We start from the raw sequence: 26,341 nt of genomic DNA on the forward strand, positions 1-26,341 counted from the left end.
ACATGTGTTTTGTGATTATTTCACATTTTAAACTGCTGTTTTCCAGTGCAACATTAAATATATCTTAGGGGCTGGTGTTTCTATTAGTTTTTTTCACTCTTGATTTTTGCAGTGAGAAATACAGTGAACAAACTAACATTAACGCCAACCCCAAAGTTTTAGGCACCTCCAAGTTCTTGGACATGGTGGTGGAGGGGAACCTTAAAAGAAGAAACAATTCTGACAGGAGTAATATAATAGGATACTTACCGTTAATTGGCTGTCATACTTTATTGTGGAAGTGCTGGTGTTGGACTGGGGTGGACAAAGTTAAAATCACAAAACACCGGGTTTAAAGGTTTATATTTTAAAAAGTGACATCTCAGCTCAGACAATGCATTTAAAGTGTGAGGTATTCCAACCTTGAGTCAGACAGGTTCTATTTCCAAAGTAGGAATTTATAAAATGTCACATGGCCTGACTGCCTACAGATTGTATGCTTTTTGAACAAAGTAGAATCTATCTGCAAATATAAATCTGAAAATGTAAATTTAGCCCATAGACTTATGTGTGTGTTCATGCATGTGTGTGCACGTGCGAGGGAGAGTGTGTGATGAGTGTGGTAGAGTATATGCCTGTGAGAGGATGTGTGATCGTGTGAATGCGAGAGTGTATAGTGTAGGGAGGTCACTTGTAGTGTGACATGAATCCAAGATCCTGGTTGAGCCCATCCTCCTGGGTACTCAACCTGGCTATCTGCCTCTGCTTGGTGACTCTGCGTTGTTGTATATTCTGAAGTCCGCCTCGGAGGATGGTCACCTGAAGATCTGAGGCCGAATGGCCCTGATGAATGAAGTGTTTCCTGACTGGGAGGGAACATCCCTGTCTGGCGATTGTTGCGCGATGTTCATTTATCTATTGTTGTAGTGTCTGCTTGGTCTCACCAACCATGCCTTGGGGCATCCTTGCCTGCAGCGTATGAGATGGACAATGTTGGCCAAGCCACATGAGTACCTGCTGTGTACATGGTGGATGGTGTCCCCATGCTTAATAGTAGTATCCGTTTCAACACTGACACATTTTACCATGACAGGGTTGTATGGTGTTGTGGTTGATGTTGCCCTGAAGGCTGGGCAGTTTGGCAGTTGTTTAAAGGTGAGACGTGGAAGCATAGGGAAGGTATTGGCAAGATGCTCATCCTCACCGATAATGTCTTGCAGGCTGCGAAGAACATGGCGTACTTTCTCTGCTCTCAGGAAGTACTGGATAATGAAGGGTACCCTATCAGTAGTATCATATGTCTGTCTCCTGAGGAGGTCATTCCAATTTCTCGCTGTGGCACGTAAGAACTGGCTATCGATGAGTTGAGCATTGTATCCTGTTCTTATGAGGGTATACTTAAACATCTTCATGTGTCAGTCGCATTCCTCCTCATCCGAACAAATCCAGCGTAAGGCTTGTCCATAGGGGATGGTTATTTTAATATGTTTAGGTGGAAGCTCGAAAAGTGCAGCATTGTGAGGTTATCCGTGGGCTTGCAATAGTGTGAGGTACTGAGGTGCTCGTCCTTGATGAAGATGTGTGTCACTAAGAATGAGACTCATTCTAAAGAGTAGTCCATGGTAAGTCTGATGGTATGGCGAAACCTGTTGATATTACTTTGTAGCTGTTTCAGTGACCCTGCACCACGGGTCCAGAGGAAGAAAATGTCATCAATTCAACTGGTGTATAGTGTTGGTTGGAGATCCTATACAGCACAGAAGTTTTGTTTGAACTTATGCTTGAAAATGTTGGCGTATTGGGGTTAAAATTTGGTTTCCATGTGTCTGGATGAAGAACTGATTGTCAAAGGTGAAGATGTTGTAGTCGAGGACTCAACAGCAATTTAGGTTTGTTCACTAAATCACATAATTTGATATTTTTCTATAAATTCTGCATCCTATAATCCTGCTCCACTAGCTACCTGATAAAAGAGCAGCGTTCTGAAAGCTGATAATTCCAAAAAAATTTGTTAAACTGTAACCTGGTGTTGTGTGATTCTTTTTTTTCACTTCATACTTTGTGATAGGCAGTCTCTACCCAATTTTCAGTGACCACGAGATTACACACCAACCTTCCACTACTTAATACTGATGCATGCTACTCTCTTGGGCAACAAAGACATCTGATATTATAAATGGAAAGATTACCCCACTGAGGCGGGAATAATCTTTTGAGTTTGTGGTTAAAACCATCATTGGTTTTGTGTGGAGATGATTTTATGGACCATCTAACCTGTGATATATGTCAGCTGGAAGGGTGTATGATGGTCAGTGAAATGGCGAAACAAGGCCCATCACCAGTGAAAGAGCTACCTCAAACAGTTGCTGTAAACAATAATTTTATTTAAGACCATAAGACATAGGAACAGAAATTAGGCCATCCAGACCGTCGAGTCTGCTTCACCATTCAATCATGGCTGATAAGTTTCTCAACCCCATTCTCCTCATAACTCTTGATCCCCTTGATATTCAAGAGCCTACCTTTCTCAGTCTCAATGACCTGGCCTCCACAGCCTTTTGTGGCAATGCATTCCATAGATTCACCACTCTCTGGCTGAAGAAGTTTCTCCTATCTCCGTTCTAAAACGTCTTCCCTTTCCTCTAAGGCTATGCCCTCTGGTCTTAGTCTTTCCTACCAAGGGAAACATTCCCCATATCTACTCTGTCCAGGCCATTCAGTAGATGTATGTTTCAATTAGATCCTCCCTCTAAACTTCATTGAGTATTGACCCAGAGTCCTCAAATGTTCTTCATATGTTAAGCTTTTCATTACTGGGACCATTCTCGTGAACTTTCTCTGAACACGCTGAAGGGCGAGTACATCCTTACTGAGATATTTTTAGAGATTCTCAGGAGAATACATTTTGCAGAAGAGCATTGAAGAATGTTACAGGCGAAGATAAAGGAATAAGCAGACAAATATGCTACAATTAGGATGTCGCAAACAGGTGGTAACCTGTTCGTGCAATAACCTTTACAAAATGAACCTTTGACATAAAGATTTGGTCCTCCATACAAGGCTATGAAGAGGGATAGTAAAGCAACTGATGTAATAGGTATTCCAGATTGCAGGAAGAAGAATTAGTTATGTCATGTATACATGTTAAAAGAATATCACTTGTGGGAAGACGGAAAAGTAAGTATATCTGATGTTAAGAATATTGGAGGATGACTGATCATAATCTGCTAACCTTGGTCGAGAAATTTAAGACACAATGCAAGATTGTTCCAATGGAATTGATGCAACCATTCAATGTAAAAGATGATATTATTGCAAAAGATAATAAAATAGCTGGTGCATTCTGAGGAATGAGTGGACTGAAATGGTTTGATAATTTGCAAGAAAATAACATTGTTTAAATTCTGTGTGAGAAATGAATCAGCAAAAATGAATAAATTTTTGTTGTGTTTTGTATTGTCTGCACATTATCTGTTGGTTAGCTCAGTTGGCTGGGTGGTGTGTTTATAATGCAGAGTGATGCCAACAGTGTGGGTTCAATTACTACACTGTTTAAGGCTATTATGAAGGACTCTCCTCAGCCCATGCCCTCAGCTGAGATGTGAGGTTTATAAAATCACAAGGGGCATCGATAAGATGAGTGACAAGGGATGTTTCCTGAGGTGGGGGGGTCAAAAGTAGGGGATGCATTTTTAAGGTGAGAGGAGAAAATTTAAAAAAGATCTGAGGGGAAATCTTTTTACACAGAGGGTGGTTCATGTACGGAACGAATTGCCAGAGAAAGTGGTGTATGCAGGTACCGTTACGTTTAAAGGACATTTGAAGAAGTTCATGAATAGTAAAGGTTTTGAGGGATGTGGGCCAAATGCAGGCAAGTGGGACTAATTTAGTTTGGGAACATGGTCAGTGTGGACGAATTGGACCAAAAGATCTGTTTCCATGCTGTATGACTCTCTAATAATGGAGCAGTGCTATAGTCTGGCAAGACTGTGACAGTTTCATTTCACATTTTCTTCCAACTTGTGGAATAGTGAGGATTGACTATTGGCACACTGTTCTTAGTTAACCTTAACTTTTTGCAGTAAGTTAAATTTAATACAATGGCACAGTTGCAGTACTTTTTAAAAATGCTTGGAGGTTAATGGAACCTACCATTTCTAAGATTAACAATATAGTCCTGAAGATGGGTTACACCCAAAACGTTGACTTCTCCACCTCCTGATGCTGCCTGGCTTGGTGTGTTCGTCCAGCTTTCAGTTTGTCTACCTTGGATTCCAGCATCTGCAGTTTTTTTTGTCTCATGCAAATTATCCAGCAATTTGTAGTGACTTGAAGTAAACCCACAAGGTTGTTCTGTCTGACAAAAAAAAACTGGCTTATTTACAAAATAATGATATGAGCATTAAACTTGCTATGTTCCCAACAATTTCTGACCCATTAAATACTATGTAGATGATGCATTAAGGGGAAACCCTTTGCAAAACATTTTCACTAGAGTTGTTATAGATAGTATTCATCCTGAGGCATAAACTTTGTTTTTAATGGCTAATTCGCAAGTAAGAGAAAGCTGGTACAGTATTTACATAGACACAAATACACAATTGTGCACAACCTACTAGTAACGATTTAATATTAAATATGTTAAAAAAATTCCCCCTTCAGTTGTATATTGCCAAACACAACATAATCTTGTATTGAAAATGCCCGTTTTTGAATATGCTTGCTTTCAGTAATAATTCTCTCGTTTAAATATACTAAATAGCCCATGTTTCCCTGTGGTAAATCCTTTGTGTAAGACGGTTTTGGATGGTACTTGGTATTGGGACATCAAACACAACTTTAAAACAAAGAAAAATAATGTTTTGGACCATTTTTATTAAGGATTGGATACTCAAAAAAGTCTGCTTTCAATTGCATACACCTACTCGCTAAGCAGCTGAATAGTGGTTCTTGTTTATAGCATGTGAATAAATCATAAAATGTATCTAAGGGGAACTTCATATTACACCATCCTGTTCTGAAAATAAGTCATTGTTATGAGGAATTAAAAATTTTATAAATTTGCCTCATTTATGATTTAGAAGTCTTGTGTCACTTCTAACTGTAGTTATTAATAATTCCTAACATTCATAGAACTAACATAACTCGCCAGAATCTGAAACAACTGAGCTTAGTTTTCAGTTTACTGGTACTATAGCATTGGCTAAATTCACGTTGTCACAAAACAATTTGTCTTTTATTCCCCCAGGGGGAAATATCTGTCTTCAGAGGATGGTTACAATCAGGAGTGTAACGTAAGGATTGGTTCACAAGATGCCAAATCTTGCAATTTTTAACAATGAGTAAGAGAGGTACTGTCAAGTAAATAAATATATTTCTGGATATGAATCAATGACAAAAGAAGTCCTTCAGTTCAACCTGTACTCTGGTGATTCTTAAGGTTAGCTCATAGAACAAGGACTAAGTAATAACAGCCAACATCAGTGTCGATAACATAAAAGGGTGAGGAAAAATAGCCAGTAATGAGTAGCTTCAAGGAGAGCATACAGGACTTTCTCAGAATATAACTCTCTGTTCAATTTGTCACCAAGCATAATTCAAAGTAGGGTTCAAAATAAAACACATTCTTCAAAGAAAACTGTAAAAGGCTTATAATTTAAAATGAAAAACTATGACAGGAAAATCATTACTTGATTCCAGGTAACATTGCTTTAATTAGAGGTTGCTGCAAGGGTCAATACTTGGGCCTCAGCTATTTACAATCTAGTTTTTGATTATTTTAAATGAGAGGCTGAGCGTTATACAGCCAAGCTTGCTGCTGATGGAGATTTTAGGTTGGAAAGTACATAGTGAGATGGATGCACAGAGACTGCAGAGAGATATTGGTCAATGGGTAAGAACATGGTATAAATGGAGGATAATATAGCGAAGTGATGTCCACTTTGGTAAACAAATACATTTTAAAAAGGTTAAAGATTCAGAGAAACTTGAATGTTCTTGTATGTGAATAAAAAAAGTTAACGTAGATTCAACAAACAATTGGGAAAGTAAATCAAGGGATTTGAGTCAAAGGGCAAATTGTCTCACATTTATACAGGATATTGGTGAGGTAACACAAGTCTGGTTTGCAGTTTTGGTTTCCTTACACAAGGAAAGACATATTTGTCCTAGGGAGTGAAATGAAAGTTCACTAGTTTGTTCTATGAAGAAATTCAGTATATTAGGCGTATATTCTCTGGACTTTAAGAAATATGAAGTGAGTTAACTCAAACACATTATTAAGGAGCGTGGCAAAGCAGATGCTGAAAAAGTGTCTTTCCAGGCTGAGGAACCTGGGATGTAGAATCACAGCCTCAGAATAAGGGATCAGCCATTTCAGACTGAGATGAGTGGAATTATCTTTCCTCAAAGGGTTGTGAATATTAGAAATTCTCCATCCCAGAGAGCTCAGCCATTCAGTATTTGTCAGGGCAATGTATTTTAGGGGTACTATGGGAATTTGGGAAAAATTGGGATAGTGCAGAAAGATAGATGTGAAATAAAAGTGCAGTAGTAATCTTTTTGATAAAGCAGACTTGAAAATTCAAATGGATAATTTGTTATTTGAATAGCTCCTATTTCTAAAGATCTTAAGTCAGGTGGAAGTAATGATAATTTTCTCAAAAAAGATGGCTGAATATTCGTTATTTTTAATGAGAAGGATACATTGAAACATTGACAAAGTGTAATTTCTGACACTAGTTTTGTAAAATGCAGCATTGGATCAGAAATTATGTTGTGGGCAACACAAAAGCATACTTTGGAATCTTGAAGGATGCAAATATTTAAATCCTGATCTCCATTATTTTAATAATATGTCAACTTATTAGTGCTAATATAGTTTGTATCTGAATTTATGATTTTTAATTTTAAAATGAACAGCACTAAGAACAACCATTCCAAACATCTGTCATGTTTTTTTAAACAGATTTAAATTTTTTGTAAGTAGCCAACATATTTCAGAATTTTGCAGAATCATTATTGTGCAAGTTGACAAATCATACATAGTTCAATTACCTGATTATGTTTTGATTTTTATTGAGTCAAATCATTCACATGTCTGCATAGTGTTAGAAATTGGTTCCCTTAAAAACTGAATTTTCCGAGTCTTTACTGTGGAGCATGTGATTTAATTTAACAGCTGTCATTAGTAATTAACTTTTCAAAATTCTAACATTGAAGACAACAGGGAAGAATTATGAGAAACAGAAGCCATAATGTGCATCAATTTATCTGGTTCCAAATCTATCCTATGTACAATGTTTTCACAATAAGGCTTTGTTCAGGCAAATGATGAAAGCTAGCCTTCAAATGGAGGTAGACCAAGGGACAATAGTCCTATGGCCATTGGCCAAAAGAGTTCAGACAATTGTTTGACACAGAAAACTAACCTACCTCTAGAAATATGAAATCACAATAAGTGCTGCAGTGCAGAGGAGGGGTTCTTATCCAGATGGAAGACAGACCAGAAGAAGAGGAGGAAGACCCAGGGAAGAGCTCTGTACCACCTTATCTACAGAGCAGGATGCTGCCCCACAAATTTAATAAGACAAACACATTTCGCACCAACAGCATGTCTGTTCTCAATTTATCAGTGACCATCCCAATTGTCCCTGTTAGAAACTTTATTTATCTTATCAACTAATGTATTATATCTAAATTGCTGAGGACATAGATCAGTACAGCACAGATTAGGCCCTTTGGCCCACCATGCCCATGCTAACCATGCTGCTATTCTAAACCATCGGCCTGCTCATAGTCTGTTTCCTTCTATCCTCTGCCTGTTCATGTGTGGGTTCAGAGGAGGTTCACAAAAATAGTCACATGAATGAAAAGCTTAACATATGAGGAATGTTTGTTCCTGGTACCTACCACTCTCTCTGTTTTTAAAAAAAACTTGCCTTGCACATTTTTAAACTTGTCCCCTCTCATCTTAAACCTACATGCCCTGGTATTTGACATTTCCACCTTGCAAAAAAGACTTCAACTATTCACCCGATAATATAATTATAACCCCTCTTTTATAATTTTAGGTTCTTCTTTCAGAGCAGTATTAAGGGAGAGGTGCACTGTCAAAGGTGCTGTTTATTAGCTCATATTTTATACTGAAACTTTCCTCTGTCATCCCCAGCACTACTTGAATTAGAGCTGAGCAGGGACGTGCATTCAGGTATTCTGGCCAATATTTATCCAACAACCAACAGCTTCAGATATTAGTGTGCACATTGAATGTTGAGCTTCCTACATTAAAACACTTTAAAATTACTTCATTGCATGCACATTCTGAGTTCATGAAAGGCTTTGTATAAAAGTATGTCTTCATTTTTGTTGGTGTGACATTGCTTATTGGCAGCACTTAAAAGAAATAAAGTTTCTTCATGGCAATTTTCTGATAGCTTATTGAATTTGGTTAAAAAACATCATCTGCCTATGTTGTGATCATGAATCCTCTAACAATTTGTATGTTCTGGATTTCAAAGAAAACCATTGGACTGAATCTCTTCATTTTGTCTTAAATGTCAGTTTTAAAGAGTTTTGTGAAAGGTTTCTTCTGTGAGTTGTGGTGACTTTTCACACACAATTCTCACTGCTTACCTCACCAGGTATGTGTCATATCTTCACAGCATTATTTTTGTATACTGTTACACTCAGCAGAGGCAGATGTGCTCACCAGGTTTAGGTTACTAGTGCCATATTTGAACCCCAGCTGCGTACCACTTAAACCTTTGCAGGCCAGAAACTTCCCTTAGTGTGATAGAGTTAAGGAAACAACTTAGCTACGAGAGGCAAGTTATCCCTTTGCTGATAGGGACCTGGAGATCATGAGAGGCAATGGAGAGGAGAACTATACTGTTTCACCTTGGCTATTAAAGGAGAATCATGGCACCAGACCCTGCCAGCCTGGTCTGCGGTAGGCCCACAGGGCACTGCAGTGTCCAGATTCTGAAGGAATGTGCAGTAGTGCCTCAAGAAAATTAATGAACTTCTGCACTCCGCAAGGTTAAGTGTTACTTTATTCGCTCTGCGAAGGCAAACTCGTTCTAACACCACAACGGCACCTCCCTCTTACCAAGGCTGATGGTGTATGGCTTTCGATATTGCATGCCCAATCTTCCAGTTAGAACTTTCACCAGCACCATCCCCATAAACTATTAAGCTTTCTAATAGTTTCATCTTATTCAATCCCTCCTTTTGTCTCATTACAGAAGAAATGACCCAAAATAGGGTGCTGTTTACACAGCTGCTGGTTCAAGCAGTAGTGTAAGGGTTACAGATGAGCTGGCGCCAAGTGGTGTGTACAAATGGAGATTCAGCCAACAGCAAATAGCTGATTGGTTTGTGGATTGGTGATCAGTTATAGAGTGATAGAGATGTACAGCACAGAAACAGATCCTTCGGTCCAACTCATCTAGGCCAACCATATATCCTAACTTAATCTAGTCCCATTTGGCAATACTTGGCCTTTAAAGCTTTCCTACTCAAATACCCATCCAGATGCCTTTTAAATACTGCAATTGTACCAGCGTCCACACTTCCTCTTGCAGTTTATTCCATACACACCACCTTCTCCGTGTAAAGGTTGCTCCTTAGGTCCCTTTTATACCTTTCCACTCTCACCTTAAATCTATGCTGTCTAGTTCTGGACTCCCCCAGGGAAAAGACTGTCTATCCTATCCATGCCCCTCATGATTTTATAAAGCTCTATAAGGTCACCCCTCAGCCTCCAAGGCTCCAGGGAAAACAGCCCCAGCCTATTCTGCCTTTCTCTATAGTTCAAGTCACCAAACCCTGGCAACATCCTTGTAAATCTTTTCTGAACCCTTTCAAGTTTCACAACATCATTCTGATAGGAAGAAGTCTAGAATTGCATGCAGTTTTCCCAAAGTGACCTAGCCAATGTCCTGTACAGCCATAACCTGACTTCCCAACGTCTTTACTCAATACTCTGACCAATAAAGGAAAGCTTACCAAATGCCTTCTTCACTTTCCCATTTACCTGCGACTGTACTTTCAAGGAACTATGAACCTGCACTCCAAGGTCTCTTTGTTCAGCAATATTCCCTAGGACCTTACCATTAAGTGTATAAATCCTTCTCTGATTTGCTTTTCCAAAATGCAGCACCTTGCTTTTATCTAAATTAAACTCCATCTGCCACTCCTAAGCCCATTGGCCCACCTGATCAAGATCCTGTTGTAATCTGAGGTAACCTTCTTCACTGTCCACTACACCTCCAAGTTTGGTGTCATCTGCAAACTTACTAACTTATTGATGACAAAAGCCTGCCAACAGCCATTGTCTCCCAGGTAGCTGGATCGTTCAGGGCTGTGAACAAGATCATGAGAAGCCATCAGGCTTCTGCAAGCTCATGAGCTTCTCTGTTCTTTGCAGTGAAAACCACTTTAGGCCTGAAGTTGTGACTTTTATTAATAAATCAGTGACCTCTACAAGTGAGAACCTGTCACCTTGCAAACAAGTGAAAACATTAGAGAAAGAACATTGAGAAGCATTTGGATTGGCATGAGAATCATCCCAGCAAACCCTGTGAACAGGGCCCACTGAACTGCCTTCCATTCTTTCCCTCTGTTTATAATATCCATGATTTCTTTCCCTTGTTTGTGTCTATGTATGTATGTGTGTGTAGAGGTTAGTGTCCCATGAGCTTAGAGTTTTAACTCATTGAATTATATGCTGATGGTTCTTTACCTGTGGCCAGAGTCCATTTATTTATACTAAATAGTGATTCTTGTTAAAGGCAGAAATCGGGTTCGTGCTTTCTGTCAACGTGGGTCTAAAATACAGGTAAATTGGGGAATTGTGTATTGTTTAAAATATCTTCGTCTTTTCTGATGACTCCAGGACTGGTGGGACATAATCTTCAAAGACCTACCCCAGGGAGGTGCAACAATATATATTACTGGTCATTTCATAAACTGCACATACAATTTAATCTAATTAAAGATGTGCCATTTCAGATCTATGCATGCCTAGTGAATGCAATTGCCTCTTGAATGGCCTTACATTATCAACAAATGGACCCTACTCCTGTAGATGAAACAAAATATACCCCACCCACTTTGAGTATGCTGGCAGCCATTTTTCATTCATATTGTACAGTTGACACTTGGCTGAAGATGTATGTTTTCCACTTTGCCCTTAAGAGTGAGTTTCAGGCTCTGCCTATTCTTCAAGTCTTCCCTACATCCCCACCATTAATCTTCATCTGCCTTTAAACCCCAGCAGCTTTGATCATGCCCATGTTTCCACTGTCATGACTCACTGGAGCAGTACACTGGAAATTCAGCCCCATTGTTTCAGGAGCTGTGACAAATGGTGGGATTTAATAAAATTGGCACGAGTACAAGTTTTCCTCTGACTTACTGCCACCCAGGAAAAAAAACATCAAGCCATCTTAGGTTCCTTGGTAATATATATATTTTTAAAAACACTCTCTTTACTCTAACATTCTTAACTTTAACAAAAACAGTAAAAGAATGAAAATAAAAATAAACTTCTAATTTATGTAATTTTGCCCCCTTTGAAATTCCCCTTCACCACATACACAAACTTTGACATAATATTTGTTTTGTCTTTTTTTTCTTACTATGAATCAATGCAAAAAATAGTAAGAGGAACACAGTCCTGAATCACTACCCGAACAACACAAAACTGGCTGAGTTGGTCCCACAATCCTTTTCTTCGATGTGCAAATAATATTGAAGCATCAATGATGATCAGTCTTTAGTTCATTAGTTGCTTCTTTTCACTGTGCATCTTATTATTCTTCTTTTCAACAGCTCTGAATGTATTTTTTCCCAGCTTTCTCGACAGGTAGTTAAATAAGGCAACTTTTCAGACCAAGAGAGTAGTGTTGATGGTGCAAACATCTGGGGCTTCTGTCTTTTATTTTCATTCCCCTTCACAGGGTCTGTATTAAACTGCAACCTGACCATCAAATTTGTTACTGAGCCCAGCTCTCCTCAATCCACAAAAGTTAGTTCTAATTGTTCATCAAAAGACTGGCTATGGGTAGAATTGCCATGAACACACCCAGGTACTGCCACTTTGTCTAGTGCAATTTCCTCAAAAATAACATTGTTACATATGCATCAGTTAACTCCCCTTGTTTTTCCAAAGTTGCATACAAACTCCTTTATTCATATTTTCTTTTAAAAGCAGTGTCCATTTTTTCACATTTCAGTCCTTGATACAAAAATTGTGGTCTTTTATACCACCCAAACCTTGTATTTAACTATTGTTATTCAGCACTCCAATCTTCTCCTGAACCCCAGGTCTACTGAACCCCCTTTCCACATAATCCCCATGCTGCCTTGTGCTATATAAACTCCCTGTGTCCTGTTATATGAAGAATATAACATTCTCTTCACAATGATTGTCCCCTCTGTGTACCCTATATGCTGGCTCCAATCCCTTCACTTGACTTTCACAATTTCCCTAACACACATTCTACCATGAAAACCGTGCCCCTTGATGTTTGACATGCAAGCCCCTCGGACTATCCATGACCCACTCCCCACTGAATCTCAGATTGGCTGGACTCAACCTGAAGGACTGACCATGACCCAATCCCTGGACTATAAGGATGCATACCTCCAAATCCTGACCGCACCAAGCAACTGCCTGAACTGAACTTGGATGATGCTCCTGACTGACTCGAGTCTCCTTTGACTCAGGACTATTCTCTTTTGACTTTCAGATATTGCTACTAATTTGAAGCACATGCTGTGAGGTTGCTGGCACATGGTGTGGATGTGACATTGACATATACGGTGCTACACCACACCACATCTTCCCCCAATACTTTTCAGTGCTGACAGCTATGACAAGCTGTCTGGCTTTCTGTTGGTGCTAAAAGGCAAGGCAAGAAAGAACCTCAGTGGGCCTGTACATTCTGAATGAAGTGACAATGTACTAAAAAGGAGAGGCAGAAATGCTATGAGTGCCCAAGTAAGTGCAAAATGGTTAACCACAAAGACAACAAGTTAAAATGCATCCAGTTCCATGTAGAATAGTCAGATAGCAGCATTGCAATGAAAAGTGTCAGCTTCATGTAAAATGTTGAATTGAAATGCTGAACCGTATTAGAAGTGAGTCTGATATATGCCATAATGATGATTTTCAAGATTTATATTCCCTTTTGATATCCCATCAGAATAAATACTTGCTCAATATCTGACCTATTGAATTCAAGTGAAAATTACTCAAATTTAGACAAATAAAAACTGAAAATGTTGGATATACTCAGCAAAGCAGATAGCAGATGAAGACAGAAAAACAAATATGGGTTGAAAAGTGTTGTGCTGGAAAAGCGCAGCAGGCTGGGCAGCATCCGAGGAGCAGGAGAATCGACGTTTCGGGCACAACCCCTCCTTCAGGGATGAGGCTGGTGTGCCAAGTGGGCTGAGATAAAAGGGGGGGGGGGCACTGGGCATACAATAGGTGGAAGGAGGTGAGGGTGATAGGCCGGAGAGGGGGTGGGGGCGAAGAGGTCGGGAAGAAGATTGCAGGTCAAGAGGACGGCGCTGAACCCAGGGGTTGGGGCTGAAATAAGGTGGGAGGAGGGGAAATAAGGAAGCTGGAAAAATCTATATTCATCCCGTGTGGTTGGAGGGTTCCTAGGTGGAAGATGAGGCGCTCTTCCTCCAGGTGTCGTGCGGCCAGGGTCTGGCGATGGTGGAGGCCAAAGACCTGCATGTCCTTGGCGGAGTTGGAGGGGGAGTTAAAGTGTTCAGCCATGGGGTGGTTGTGTTGGTTGGTGCAGTTGTCCCAGAAGTGTTCCCCGAAACGTTCCCCAAGTAGGTGGCCTGTCTCCCCAATGTAGAGGAGACCACATCAGGTGCAGCGGATACAGTAAATGATGTGTGTGGAGGTGCAGGTGAATTTGCGATAGATATGGAAGGATCCTTTGGGGCCGAGGGGGGGAGGTTGGGCGCAAGTTTTGCATTTTTTGCGGTTGCAGGGGAAGGTGCCGGGAGTGGAGGTTGGGTTGGTGGGGGGTGTGGACCTGACGAGGGAGTCGCGGAGGGAGTGGTCTCTCTGAAACGCTGATGGGGTGGGGAGGGAAATATATCCCTGGTGGTGGGGTCTGTTTGGTGGAAATGATGATACGATGTATCTGGAGGTTGGTGGGGTGGAAGGTGAGGACCAGTGGGGTTCTGTCCTGGTGGCGATTGGAGGGGCGGGGTTCAAGGGCGGAGGGGCGGGAAGTGGAGGAGATGCAATGGAGAGCATGTCAACCACGTTGGAAGAGAAATTGTGGCCTTTGAAGGAGGCCATTTGGTCGGATAATTGGTCCTCCTAGGAGCAGATGCGGCGGAGACGAAGGAATTGGGAATATGGGATGGCATTTTTACAGGGGGCAGTGTGGGAGGAGGTGTAATCAAGATAGCTGTGGGAGTCGGTTGCCCAAGATAGAAATAGAGAGGTCTTGGAAGGTGAGGGTGGAGTCTGAGATGGTCCAGGTAAATTTGAGGTCAGGGTGGAAGGTGTTAGTAAAATGGATGAACTGTTCAACCTCCTCATGGGAGCACGAGATAGCGCCAATACAATCATCAATGTAGCGGAGGAAAAGGTGGGGATGGTGCCAGTGTAGCTGCAGAAGATGGACCGCATATCCGACGAAGAAGCAGGCATAGCTGGGGCCCATGCGGGTGCCCATGGCTACTCCTTTGGTTTGGAGGAAGTGGGAGGATTGGAAGGAGAAGTTGTTAAGAGTGAGGACCAGTTCAGTCAGCCTACCCTGCCCCCTGTAAAAATGCCATCCCATATTCCCAATTCCTTAGCATCCGCCGCATCTGCTCCCAGGAGGACCAATTCCACTACCGAACAGCCCAAACGCCCTCCTTCTTCAAAGACCGCAATTTCCCCTCCGACATGGTCGACGATGCTGTCCACCGCATCTCCTGCACTTCCCGCACCTCCGCCCTTGAACCCCGCCCCTCCAATCGCCACCAGGACAGAACCCCACTGGTCCTTACCTTCCACCCCACCAACCTCCGGATACATCGTATCATCCTCCATCATTTCCGCCACCTCCAAACAGACCCCACCACCAAAGATATATTTCCCTCCCCACCCCAATCAGCGTTCCAGACAGACCACGACCTCCGCATCTCCCTCATTAGGTCCACACCCCTCGCCAACCCAACCTCCACCCCCAGCACCTTCCCCTGCAACCACAAGAAGTGCAAAATTTGCACCCTCACCTCCCTCCAAGGCTCCACTGGATCCTTCCATATCCGTCGCAAATTCACCTGCACCTCCACACACATCATTTACTGTATCCGCTGCACCTAATGCGGTTTCCTCTACATTGGGGAGACAGGCCGCCTACTTGCGGAACGTTTCAGGGAACACCTCTTTGACAACTGCACCAACCAACCCAACCGCCCCGTGGCTGAACACTTTAACTCCCCCTCCAACTCCGCCAAGGACATGCAGGTCCTTGGCCTCCTCCATCACCAGACCCTGCCCAAACGACGCCTGGAGGAAGAGCGCCTTATCTTCTGCCTAGGAACCCTCCAACCACACGGGATGAATGTAGATTTCTCCAGCTTCCTCATTTCCCCCTCCCCCCACCTTATCTCAGTCCCAACCCCTGGATTCAGCACCGTCCTCTTGTATTCCCAGTGCTCCCCCCCCCCCGCCCCCCCCCCCCACCCCATCTTTTATCTCAGCCCACTTGGCACACCAGCCTCATTCCTGAAGAAGAGGTTATGCCCGAAACGTCAATTTCCTGCTCCTCGGATGCTGCCTGGCCTGCTGTGCTTTTCCAGCACCACACTTTTCAACTCTGGTCTCCAGCATCTGCAATCCTCACTTTCTCCTAGAAAAACAAATATGTTTTACATGAATAAACTTCCACCAGAACTCAAATGTATGGAACTTATACTTTACCCAATTCATTGTACTCCCATCAACACCAATAAAGTGCAGTAACCAAAACAGAATGCAATCTTATCAAGGTTCTGCACTATATATCATAACTTCCTAAATTTTTTATTCCAATTCCCTTGAGATAAAATCCAACATTATATTCATTTTATGTTATATCTGTACTAGCTTTTAATGAATTACATAGATGGACATCTAAATCACTTCACTGCTGAACTTTTCCCAGTCAATCGCCATTAACAAAATATTTGGAACTGACTTCCTCAGATCCAAAGTGGACAACTTCATACATCCAACTGCTAGTTTTACCCACTCAGTTTAGTCTGCATATATGCTTCTTCAATTTACTGCTCTCAGTTAAACAGATGATGTTTTTGTCTATTTTATTAATATGCTACTCACACTTCCAAAAGACACGTCTTTTGTCTCTTACTTGACTGTCCTCCCTTTCACTCTCAAAATTTATTAAATATTTTAATTTTACCTAATTTAAGTGAAAGATCATTGACTAGAAATACAACATCTTTCTTTACAAATGCTGCCAGAGCTTCTTGGCATTCCCAGTATTTTGTTTGTATTGAGCAAGTTACTTAATTCCCAACCAAATGTCACATATAACTGTGGATATCCAACTCTATTCCTTCAAACAAACAACAAATCAAGAACAGATAGACGCGGTAGAACGAGCCGTAAATAACAAAAAACGACAAACACAGAAAAAGAAAAATCGGGACCTGAAGAAAAAACTTGACAAACTCACAAACAAAGACAAAACCGATAACACAGGGGCATGGATAAAGAACTTATCAGTCCGGACCCTATCAGACACAGAAAAAGCGGTACTAGTAAAAAGACTAAACTTCAATTACTGAGACGCTGACAAGAAGGATTTCCTAGCAGCATTAAAAACCACAGTGAAGGACAACAAACTCACGGAAGAAACACAACAAGCGATCAGACAGACAGTTGCACCTACTCTGAGCTGAAAGAGGGAAGGAAACAAACTGAACACACAAGAAAAGAAAGCCCTAGAAAACCTCAAAAAGACAAAAACATCATTATATTACCGGCAGACAAAGGTCGGCTCACAGTCATCCTGAACAGAAGGGACTACATAGAGAAAGCACTACTCGCAAACACCAAAACCTACCAACAGGTGGTGCTAGACCCGACCCCACAACTCGGAAACGAAATTACATATCTCCTAAGAAAATTACACAATTCCAGACAATTAATCAAGACAGAATTCCAAAAAAATGAAACCAGATGGGACCAACACCCCACGATTCTACGGACTACCAAAAATCCATAAACTAGGAGCCCCCCTCAGACCCATAGTCTCACTACCCGGAACACCAACTTGCAGACTGGCCAAAGAAGTACATGCAAGACTGAAGTACCTAGTAGAAGAGGCAAGCATTCCATCCTCTCTACCCAGGAATTCCTAAAAATCATCAAAAACACCAAAATTGAGGAAGACGAAACAATGATCTCATTCGACGTAACAGCACTATTCACCTCCATCAACATTGACCTGGCAAAGGAAACACTTACCACACTTTTAGAAGAGACCATCACACACACCAAACACCATCAATCACATTACCAACGAAAACATCATGAAGCTAGTGGACCTGTGCCTCGTCACCCACTTCACTTTCAACAACATAGTCTACAAACAAACCAACAGCACACCTGTGGGATCTCCGTTATCAGGATTCATAGCAGAAGCGGTAATGCAAAGACTAGAACAAACAGCCCTACCAACCATCAAACCAAAAATCTGGGTCCGCTATATAGATGACACCTTTGTCATCACAAAACGAAACAAGATAAGAAGAGATATTTAACATCATCAACAACACCCTCACAGGCATAAAGATCACCAAGGAGGAGGAAACTGACAACAAACTCGCATTTCTGAACGTCACAGTAGAAAGAAAGGACAAGGGAGAATTACAAACTGCGTATACAGAAAACCGACAAACACTGACCAAATACTTAACTACACCAGCAACCATCCCAACATACACAAACGAAACTATATCAGAACACTACTCCAACGAGCCACCTCACACTGCAGCACAGATGAACTTTGGAAAACAGAGGAGAACCACCTATACAACGTATTCAAGAAGAATGGATACTCAAACAATACAGTCCGCAGATTCCTCAAGAACAAACCACGACAAGCAGACCAAACACAGCCAGAAACCCTAATCACCTTATCATACATCAAAGAAGTTTCAGAAATGACAGCCAGATTACCAAGACCCCTCGGAATCCTAGTAGCACACACACCCACCAACACTCTCAAACAAAAACGAACAAACTTAAAAGACCCAGTACAACCCATGGACAAAACCAACGTTGCCTATAAAATTCCATGCAAGGACGCCACAAACACTACGTAGGACAAGCAGGAAGAAAGTTAGCCACCAGGATGCACGAAAACCAGCTAGCCACAAAAAGACACGACCCTCTCTCCCTCATGGCCCTACACATGGAGGAAAAAAAACCACTATTTCGACTGGGACAACACATCTATCCTGGGACAGGCTATGTAAAGACATGCCAGAGAATTCCTGGAGGCCTGGCACTCCAACCACAACGCCATTAACAAACACATTGACCTAGATACCATCTAACAACCCCTCAGAAAACAAACAGGAAATGACATCACCACAAACCCCAGGAACCCCATCCAGGACAAACATATAAACAGAAGGCAGGAGACAACAGCTTCGCTTCACTTGGAGGTCGCCACTGATGATGTTACCTAGCCAGGTAATGAAACATCTGGATTTCAAACCTCCAGCTCAGCGAGCAAACCTACCCCCCCCCCCCCCCCAAATTCCTTCGAGTTATTAATTTGTGTGTAGTGAATAGCCAGACATTAACCATATACTTTGGGTTATTTGTCCAAATGTTGAGTAACTCTAACTTTGATAATGGATTCCAGTAAGTTTACAACTGATATTAAATTGACAGTTCTAGTATTTTCCCATTTTACAACAATTGAGTAACATTTAGAATTTTCTAAGCCAAAGGTACATTCCAAAATTGAAATTTCGTTGACTACCCTGTCACTCAAATATTCAGGTTCGGGAAATGAATTGTTTGTTACTTTATTACCATTAGTTTACTTAAATTCACTAAGTTCCTTACCTTGCCTTGTTTTTCAGTTTCCTTGGAAAGCTGGTACTTGAACCTCTTCCTCCAATGATGAAAGTGGTTCTAAGACATTTATTTAATATGTCTTACAATCCCTGATTTTTTTTACTCTTATTTCACCTGCGTTTATCTTAAAGGGTATGCAACTCTCCTTACTTACCCACTTTGGCTTTGATATCCCTTCTAAGTTTTTGTTTTCATAGTACTTTTTGCAACTTATTACATTTCGAGTCTCACTTTGTTACTTGTAAAGCTTTCATAACCCGAGATTTTCGCGTTTTGTTGGTACTTACATAGTTGCAGAACCACTCGTGCAAAGCATTGGCTTTTTGTATTTTAGGCTGTTTTATTGCAATCAGAACTTACTTTAACACAATTAGAATTTTGTATATTTCTCATACACTTTAGTATCTGTCATTTTTATGGAACTAGATCAATTTTAAATTGTGTCTGTAAACACTTCTATAAAAGTGAGAATTATACTATACCAAGTTTTGTCAAAAATCTGAATAGTTATAAAGTGAGATACTTGTTCTGAGATATATGCTACTTTTGATACTTTGGTGACTTAGAGCAGAAGAAACAGGAACGGGAGTAGATCGTAAGGCCCCTCAAACCTACTCTACAACTTAGTATGATCGTTGTTCATCTTCCGCGTCAGCTGCTGCAAACATTTTCTTACCCAGCAAGTTAGGATCTGAAATGCATTGCCTGAGAGTGTGGTGCAGTCAGGTTCAATTGGGCATTCAAGAGTAAATTGGTTTCTTATCTTCAAAAGGAAGAATGCGTAGTGCTCCAGGGAGAAGGCAGATGAGTGGTACAAGTGAATTGTATCTTCAGAGAGGCAGCACAGGCATGACTGGCGGAGTGGCCTCCGGTCATGTAACTATTCTATGATTCTATGACCATGGTCTCCAAAATGTAGATTGCTTGCTCATGTTCCCTCACTGTGTGTATCTGACAATTGCTCTCACCACACACCCACGTTATATTGCTGCACACAGGTTGATCATCATGCCGCTGTATGACTTTCACTTTCTGAAGCCATGACTGGACAAAAATTTGTTGCATTGTGTTTCAGTTTGGTCCAGATGGACTATCATTGCAGGGCAAAGTAATTTTTGTGATGGCAATGCAAACAAACTAGCAAGAAATAGACTAGGAACTGATGTCTGACGCCAGTATATTAAAGTAATAGAAACACAGAAAGCTATTCAGGCCATCATATTCCTGTACATACTCCACAAGAACAGCTCAGCTATTCCAGCTCCTCTGCCCATTCTCTGTACACCTGAAGCTTCTTTCTTCAGCTGCTTATCTAACAGATGTGTGCAGGAAAAAGAAAAATTACACGAAACTCTGCCATGCACAATATCCGTTATCCAAGCAATACAAACTGACCAGGGGTCACAGACACAAATCACAACAACTGAAGTAACCTCTCATGCCTCCACCTTTGAAAGCAGAAAATTGCATTCTGGAAGTTCCAGAAGCATGGATTCAGAGGCCAACCTGTAGCTTGACCAAGGGCAGAGTGATGTGATGAACTACAAAATGAAGCAATAACAATGAGTGATGAACTAGGACCACTGAAAAATAAACCACAAAATTTTCAACTTCCGCACGGAATGGGAAAATTATTTTCTGTTAACTCTTAAAAATTAAGAGCATTTGTCTTTATGTCATTGAAGATTACTGATATGTAAAAAGGAGGAAGTAGAACACTGCCACAATGATGCCCAGTAAAGGATAGTTTTCCTTTGAACTGCATGCTTCAGGCAAAGAAATTTGATGAACTGATGGTCATTTGCGAACTCAATCGTTTATTTTCCTAAACATGCAGCAAAAGGTAAGGCATGCATTGAAACATCAGTTCATGTTTACCTTCTCCTGGAAAAACCCAAGAAACCATTCACAGATGGAAAAGTAATTGAAGAAGCAATAACTATGGCTGCTGACTGATTATTCAGCTGTCTTGAAGAACAAAGAAGAAATAATCACAGCAATATAGAGCATACTGCTTGATGCTTACACAGTAGCAAGACAAGTGGAACTACTGTCTGAAGATATCTTACAGAAACTACAGATCCAGAGGCCAACCTGCAGCTTAACCAGCAGCAGTGATGTCATGAACCACAAGGTGTAGTTCTGATGGATTGTGAATGGTTCTCACTCCAGTTCAATCAGTCCAGCAACATGACCGACACAGCCCAGGTGATTGTTTTGTTTGCATTGTTTTTAAGAACGTAACAACTAAAAAAAACTTCTCATCTTTTTTTGCATCTTAAATAGAGAAGAAGGGGTGAGATATCCACAGGATTGAAGGGATGGCCCAAGGGGGCTGAGAGCTAAATGGGAAGAGGTGAGGTTTTGTGTGTGTGTGTGTGTGGGGTGGGGGGGGGGGGGGTGAGGTAGCTGGGAATGTGATAAATAGATGAAGCTGGGGTTGAAGGTGATAGGTCAGGCAGGAGAGTGGAGTGGATAGGTGGGAAGAAAGATGGGCAGGCAAGACAGTTAAAGAGGGCAGTGCCAAGTTGGAAGGTTGGATCTGGGAGTAGCCACCCCCTTATTCCTGATGAAGGGCTTATGCTTGAAACTTCAACTCTCCTGCTCCTTGGGTACTGCCTGACTGGCTGTGCTTTTCCAGCACCACACTCTTCGATTAATATCTCCAACATCTGCAGTCATCACTTTCTCCTAGTGAGGTATCACATCTTATTTCAAATATTCCAATTAAGAAACTAGGTCCTATCACAACTTATAGTACACCAATTAATTATGAGCTGTGTTACATTTTGCAGAAATTATCCAATTTCTCTTTTGTCAATTACCAAAAGAACAAAAGAGAAGTACAGCACAGGAATGAGCCCTTCAGCCTTCCAAGCCTCTGATCATCATGCCCTAACCAAACTATCAAACCTCTGCCCTTATTCATTCATTATCTCTCCCTATTCATACAACTATCCAGATGCTTCTTAAATGTCGCCAAAGTGCATCTTTCCACCACCTCTTCTGACAGTGTTCCAGGCTCCTACCACTCTCTGCATGAAAACCTCCCTTAAAATTGCACCTCTCACCTGTATGTACCCCCTTGTAATTGAAACTTCAACCCTGGGAAAATGCCACGGACTATTCACCCAATCTATACCTCTCATAATTTTGTAGACCTCTGTCAGGTCTCCTCTCAGCCATCTTTCCAGTCAAAACAATCCTAGTTTTAACCTTTCTTCAGAGCCAGCCCTCAAGAACAGGCAACGTCCTGGTGACACTCAGCCACCCTGAAGCAGACCTGCTACTACAGTCACATCTCCTTCCTTAGCACCTGCCTACACAACCGACAATCACTTCAACTCCTCCTCCCACTCCCCCAAGGGCATGCAAGTTCTGAGCTACCTCCACCATCAAACCATAGCCATCTGATAACTGGGAGGAAGAATACCTCATCTTCCACCTTGGGACCCTCCAACCATATGGAACCAATGTCGATTTCATCAGTTTCTTTATTTCCCCTCCCCCACCTTATCCCAGATCCAACTCTCCAACTTGGCACCACCCTCTTGAACTGTCCTACCCCTCCCATATATACCTCAGCTCCTTTTGGGCCCCCCACATTCCTGATGAAGAGTTTAGATTCAAAATGTTGACTCCGCTGCTCCTTGGATGCTGCCTGACTGGTTGTGCTTTTCTAGCACCACAATTTTTGACTCTGATCTCCAGCCTTCACTTTCCCCTAGATATCCTGGTGAATCTTCTCTGCACTCTCTCCAAAGCTTCCATGTCCTTCTAGTAGTGTGGTAACCAAAACTGCACATAGCACTCCAAATGTGGCCCAACAAAGGTTTTACAAAGCTGCAACATGGTTTGCCAACTCTTGTACTCAATGCCCTGGCCAATGAAGGCAAGCATGCTATATGCTGTCTTAATTACAAAGTCATCTGTGGACCTACACCCTTAGATTTGTCTGTATGTTAATGTTCCTCACAGTTCCACCATTTACTGGATAATTCACACCTAAATTTGATCCTCCAAAATGCAACACCTCACATTTGGCTGGATTAAACTCCAGTTGCCATTTCTGTGCCCAAGTTACCAATCCTGATGTATCCTTTCACAACTCCACCAATCTTCATGGCATCTACAAACTTACTAAGCCAATATATATTACAAACAACAGAGGACCTAACACTGTGGTATACCAGTAGTTACCAGTGTCCTTTCTGAAAAGCACCCTTTCACCGCTACCTGATGAAGGGCTTATGCTCGAAACGTCGAATTCTCTATTCCTGAGATGCTGCCTGGTCTGCTGTGCTTTGACCAGCAACACATTTGCAGCTTTCACCGCTACCCTCTGTCTCCATTGAGCAAGCCAGCTTTGTATCCATCTAGCCAGCCCACCCAAAATCCCATGTGATATTTCATTCATTTGAAAACCTCTCTTCCTTTCAAACAAATGTGATACTGCCGTTTCACTGAGGTGCCATACACCACGCACACATATATATATATATATATCTTTTTACAAAAAAAAATCATCGTGTAAGAAACCATAATATTCATCCAAGTTTCAAAAAGTCGTGATGTATGAGTGTGTCAGCGAGCAGCTGTTTCCTGGGATACTGAGGGCTGCGTGGGTGTTGCATTCCCATTTCGTGCAGTGCGCTGGTGCGATTCCAATGACAACGCGGCCTGTGGAGAGGAGGAGGCCGGACGCCACGTCCCGGCACACTGGCAGCTGTCGCCCCGTTTTCAAGGCGTGGCCGGCATCCATAACCTGCGCAGCCCAGTTACTGAGAGGAAAAAAAAACTCCCACTCGCTGGCGCAAAGCTGAGTCCGGGAGTGAATCCCGGCGAAGGGCAAACAGATAAAGACAGCAAGAAGGCAGCCCGGTGATTATGGCCAGGGAAAACTACAACTCCCAGAATACATCACGGCGCGGGGCAGGCACAAATCAAACTTGATCAAAGAATGGCAAACGTTGCTCAGCGATTGGCGCCTGTGCGCGGATCTCGATGTGTGTATGGTGGAGTCTGCTGTCAGTCAGTCTGGGGGTGGGGTCTGCTTGTCAGTAGGTTCGGTTGAGCGGCGCAGCGACTGAGGTGTGGGGTTTGTTCGGAGCGTGACGTGTGAGGTACGTACTGTCTATGTCTCCGTCTTTTGTCTTCATTAATGAAAGTCTAAAGACTGTGTTATTTACTCGAAAGCTTTTTAATATCGCAGCTGAGTGGGTTTTCAAGGTGTCTCTATTCTTGCCCTGATGATTTTGTTTTATTGCAGCATCACTCACTTGGTACCTTTTCCTTTCCACCCTCACATTCTGGTTTCCATGGAAACCCCCTGGGATATTTAAGGGTGAAATGATATGATGCTTTCAGCAATCTCATTTTACTGAGCTAGTCTTTATCTAAAAACAAAGCAAAAAGCCTCGTTAATAGGAAAACCTCAAGTAAAACATCCTCCTCGGATTTTTACTTGATTCTCTTTCCATTTTCTGAGGCAGTCGTTACATTTCTTGGTCAGACCCTCGTGCGATGGTTTCTCTTAAGGTTTGTCAGTATTTTATGTAAAACATTTAGCGGGTTTTATTTTATTCTTGTTACATTATTTTGCACACAAGGTATTGTTGGAACTCCAGGATTGTTATCGTTGGAACCATTGCTCCAATAAAATGTACTGTTAGGCTATATGGAGAATTGTAGGGTTAAACATGCCTTCCTTTCAAATTGTGTAATAAGGGTAAGTGTGCATAATTCCAGTTTTACAATTGAATATGGAAATATATTGTTGAGATTTTCTCCCTTTTCAAAAATGAGAATTTACTCTGAACAAGGTTTGTATTTGTGTGTAGCTACAGGGGAGAAGCTTGATTTTTTCTCGAAGAAAGCATGGAGGCTAGGGTTGGCAAAGTGAGACTGGATAGGATAAAGTCTAATGGAGAGTTTTCAACACCAGAGGTTGAGCAAGCACTCCCTCAGAAATCAGAACCAACGTAACAATATTGTAAAATGTGAATGTTTTATTTAAATAGTGCAGTTATACAGCACCTTCCAGATAGGCACTTTACAGATAGTTATGAAAACTGAATGGAAAGTATGGGAGATGACTGGAGAGTGGACCAGAATTGAAGATGCAGAGCATGAACGGGGGGACTTGTTCTGGAGAAGATAATTAAAAATCACACAATACAAATGCTTTTGCTATATTTCCATTCCAATAAATTTCAATTTCAAAAATAATCGTGTTCTTCTTCAAATCCATCCACTCTACCAGAGGTACTGGTGTTGGAATGGGGTAGACAAAAGTTAAACATCTCACACCACCTGGTTATAGTCCAACAGGTTTATTTGGAAGTATTAGCTTTCGGAGGGCTGCTCCTTTATCAGGTAGCTAGCTGACAAAGGAGCAGTGCTCCAAAAGCTAGTACTTCCAAATAAACCTGTTGGACAATAACCTTGTGGTGTGTGATGTTTAACTTTTGTCCAGCCCATTCCAACACCAGTACCTCTGGTAGAGTGGATAGATTTGAAGAAGAACATGATTATTTTGAAATTGAAATTTATTGGAATGGAAATACAGCAAAAGCGTTTGAGAAGGTGTACCTGGAAAGTACTTCAATGTTAGTCAAGATTGGTTGGAGTTGGGAAAATATAGAAATTAAACATTGAGAATTTGAGTCACCATGCTCAGGTAAGGGGAAAAATTGAGAAGGCAAGTACTTCATGGTAACCTCAACTGTTATGGAAATTGAACACAGACTGTTGGCATCACAAGCTGCTGTCCAGTAAACTGAGTTACTGACATTTGTCTGCTACAGATACAAAAATTGATTGTGTAGAAAATCAAGGAAAGAATAGAGAAAAGGTATGCAATCTCTATAAAGGATGTCATATCTTACTCTGGCAAGGTTGGCCTTAAACACTGTGCTCAAACGATGAGCGTTTGGAGAAGTAATTGTGAAAAATAATGCTGGTACACTTGACAACCTCATTTATGAAGGGGAAGGGAAATCCAAGCAGTTTAGCAATGGTGGAATGAGATACAATTTTGATGAATTATGATGCTACAAATGTGGGTTGTAGGAATGTTATTTCATTTTAAGGAATTGGGTTGGAAGAGGATTAATGCAGCAAAAAAAATAAAAGCCTCCCCATCCTGTGCTTTGAGTAGCACAGACATGCTGCTGACCTTGGCTTTCCACAAATAGTGACAAGTTGACATTTCTCTCCTGATTAGAATTC

At 41.5% G+C, this 26,341-nt stretch overlaps 1 protein-coding gene across 1 annotated transcript in view; it reads left to right on the top strand.

Annotated features, from left to right (window-relative positions):
• Positions 1–24,163: 24,163 nt before the first annotated feature.
• The window catches only part of LOC132820228 (transmembrane gamma-carboxyglutamic acid protein 3), a 62,266-nt gene continuing 60,088 nt past the window's right edge, over positions 24,164–26,341 (top strand). The window contains exon 1 of the mRNA XM_060832222.1: positions 24,164–24,234. The gene's annotated coding sequence lies outside the window, so the exon portion shown is untranslated. The remainder of the gene's footprint in view (positions 24,235–26,341) is intronic.

This window comes from Hemiscyllium ocellatum, chromosome 11 (genome assembly GCF_020745735.1).
Source record: "Hemiscyllium ocellatum isolate sHemOce1 chromosome 11, sHemOce1.pat.X.cur, whole genome shotgun sequence".
NCBI lineage: Eukaryota > Metazoa > Chordata > Chondrichthyes > Orectolobiformes > Hemiscylliidae > Hemiscyllium > Hemiscyllium ocellatum.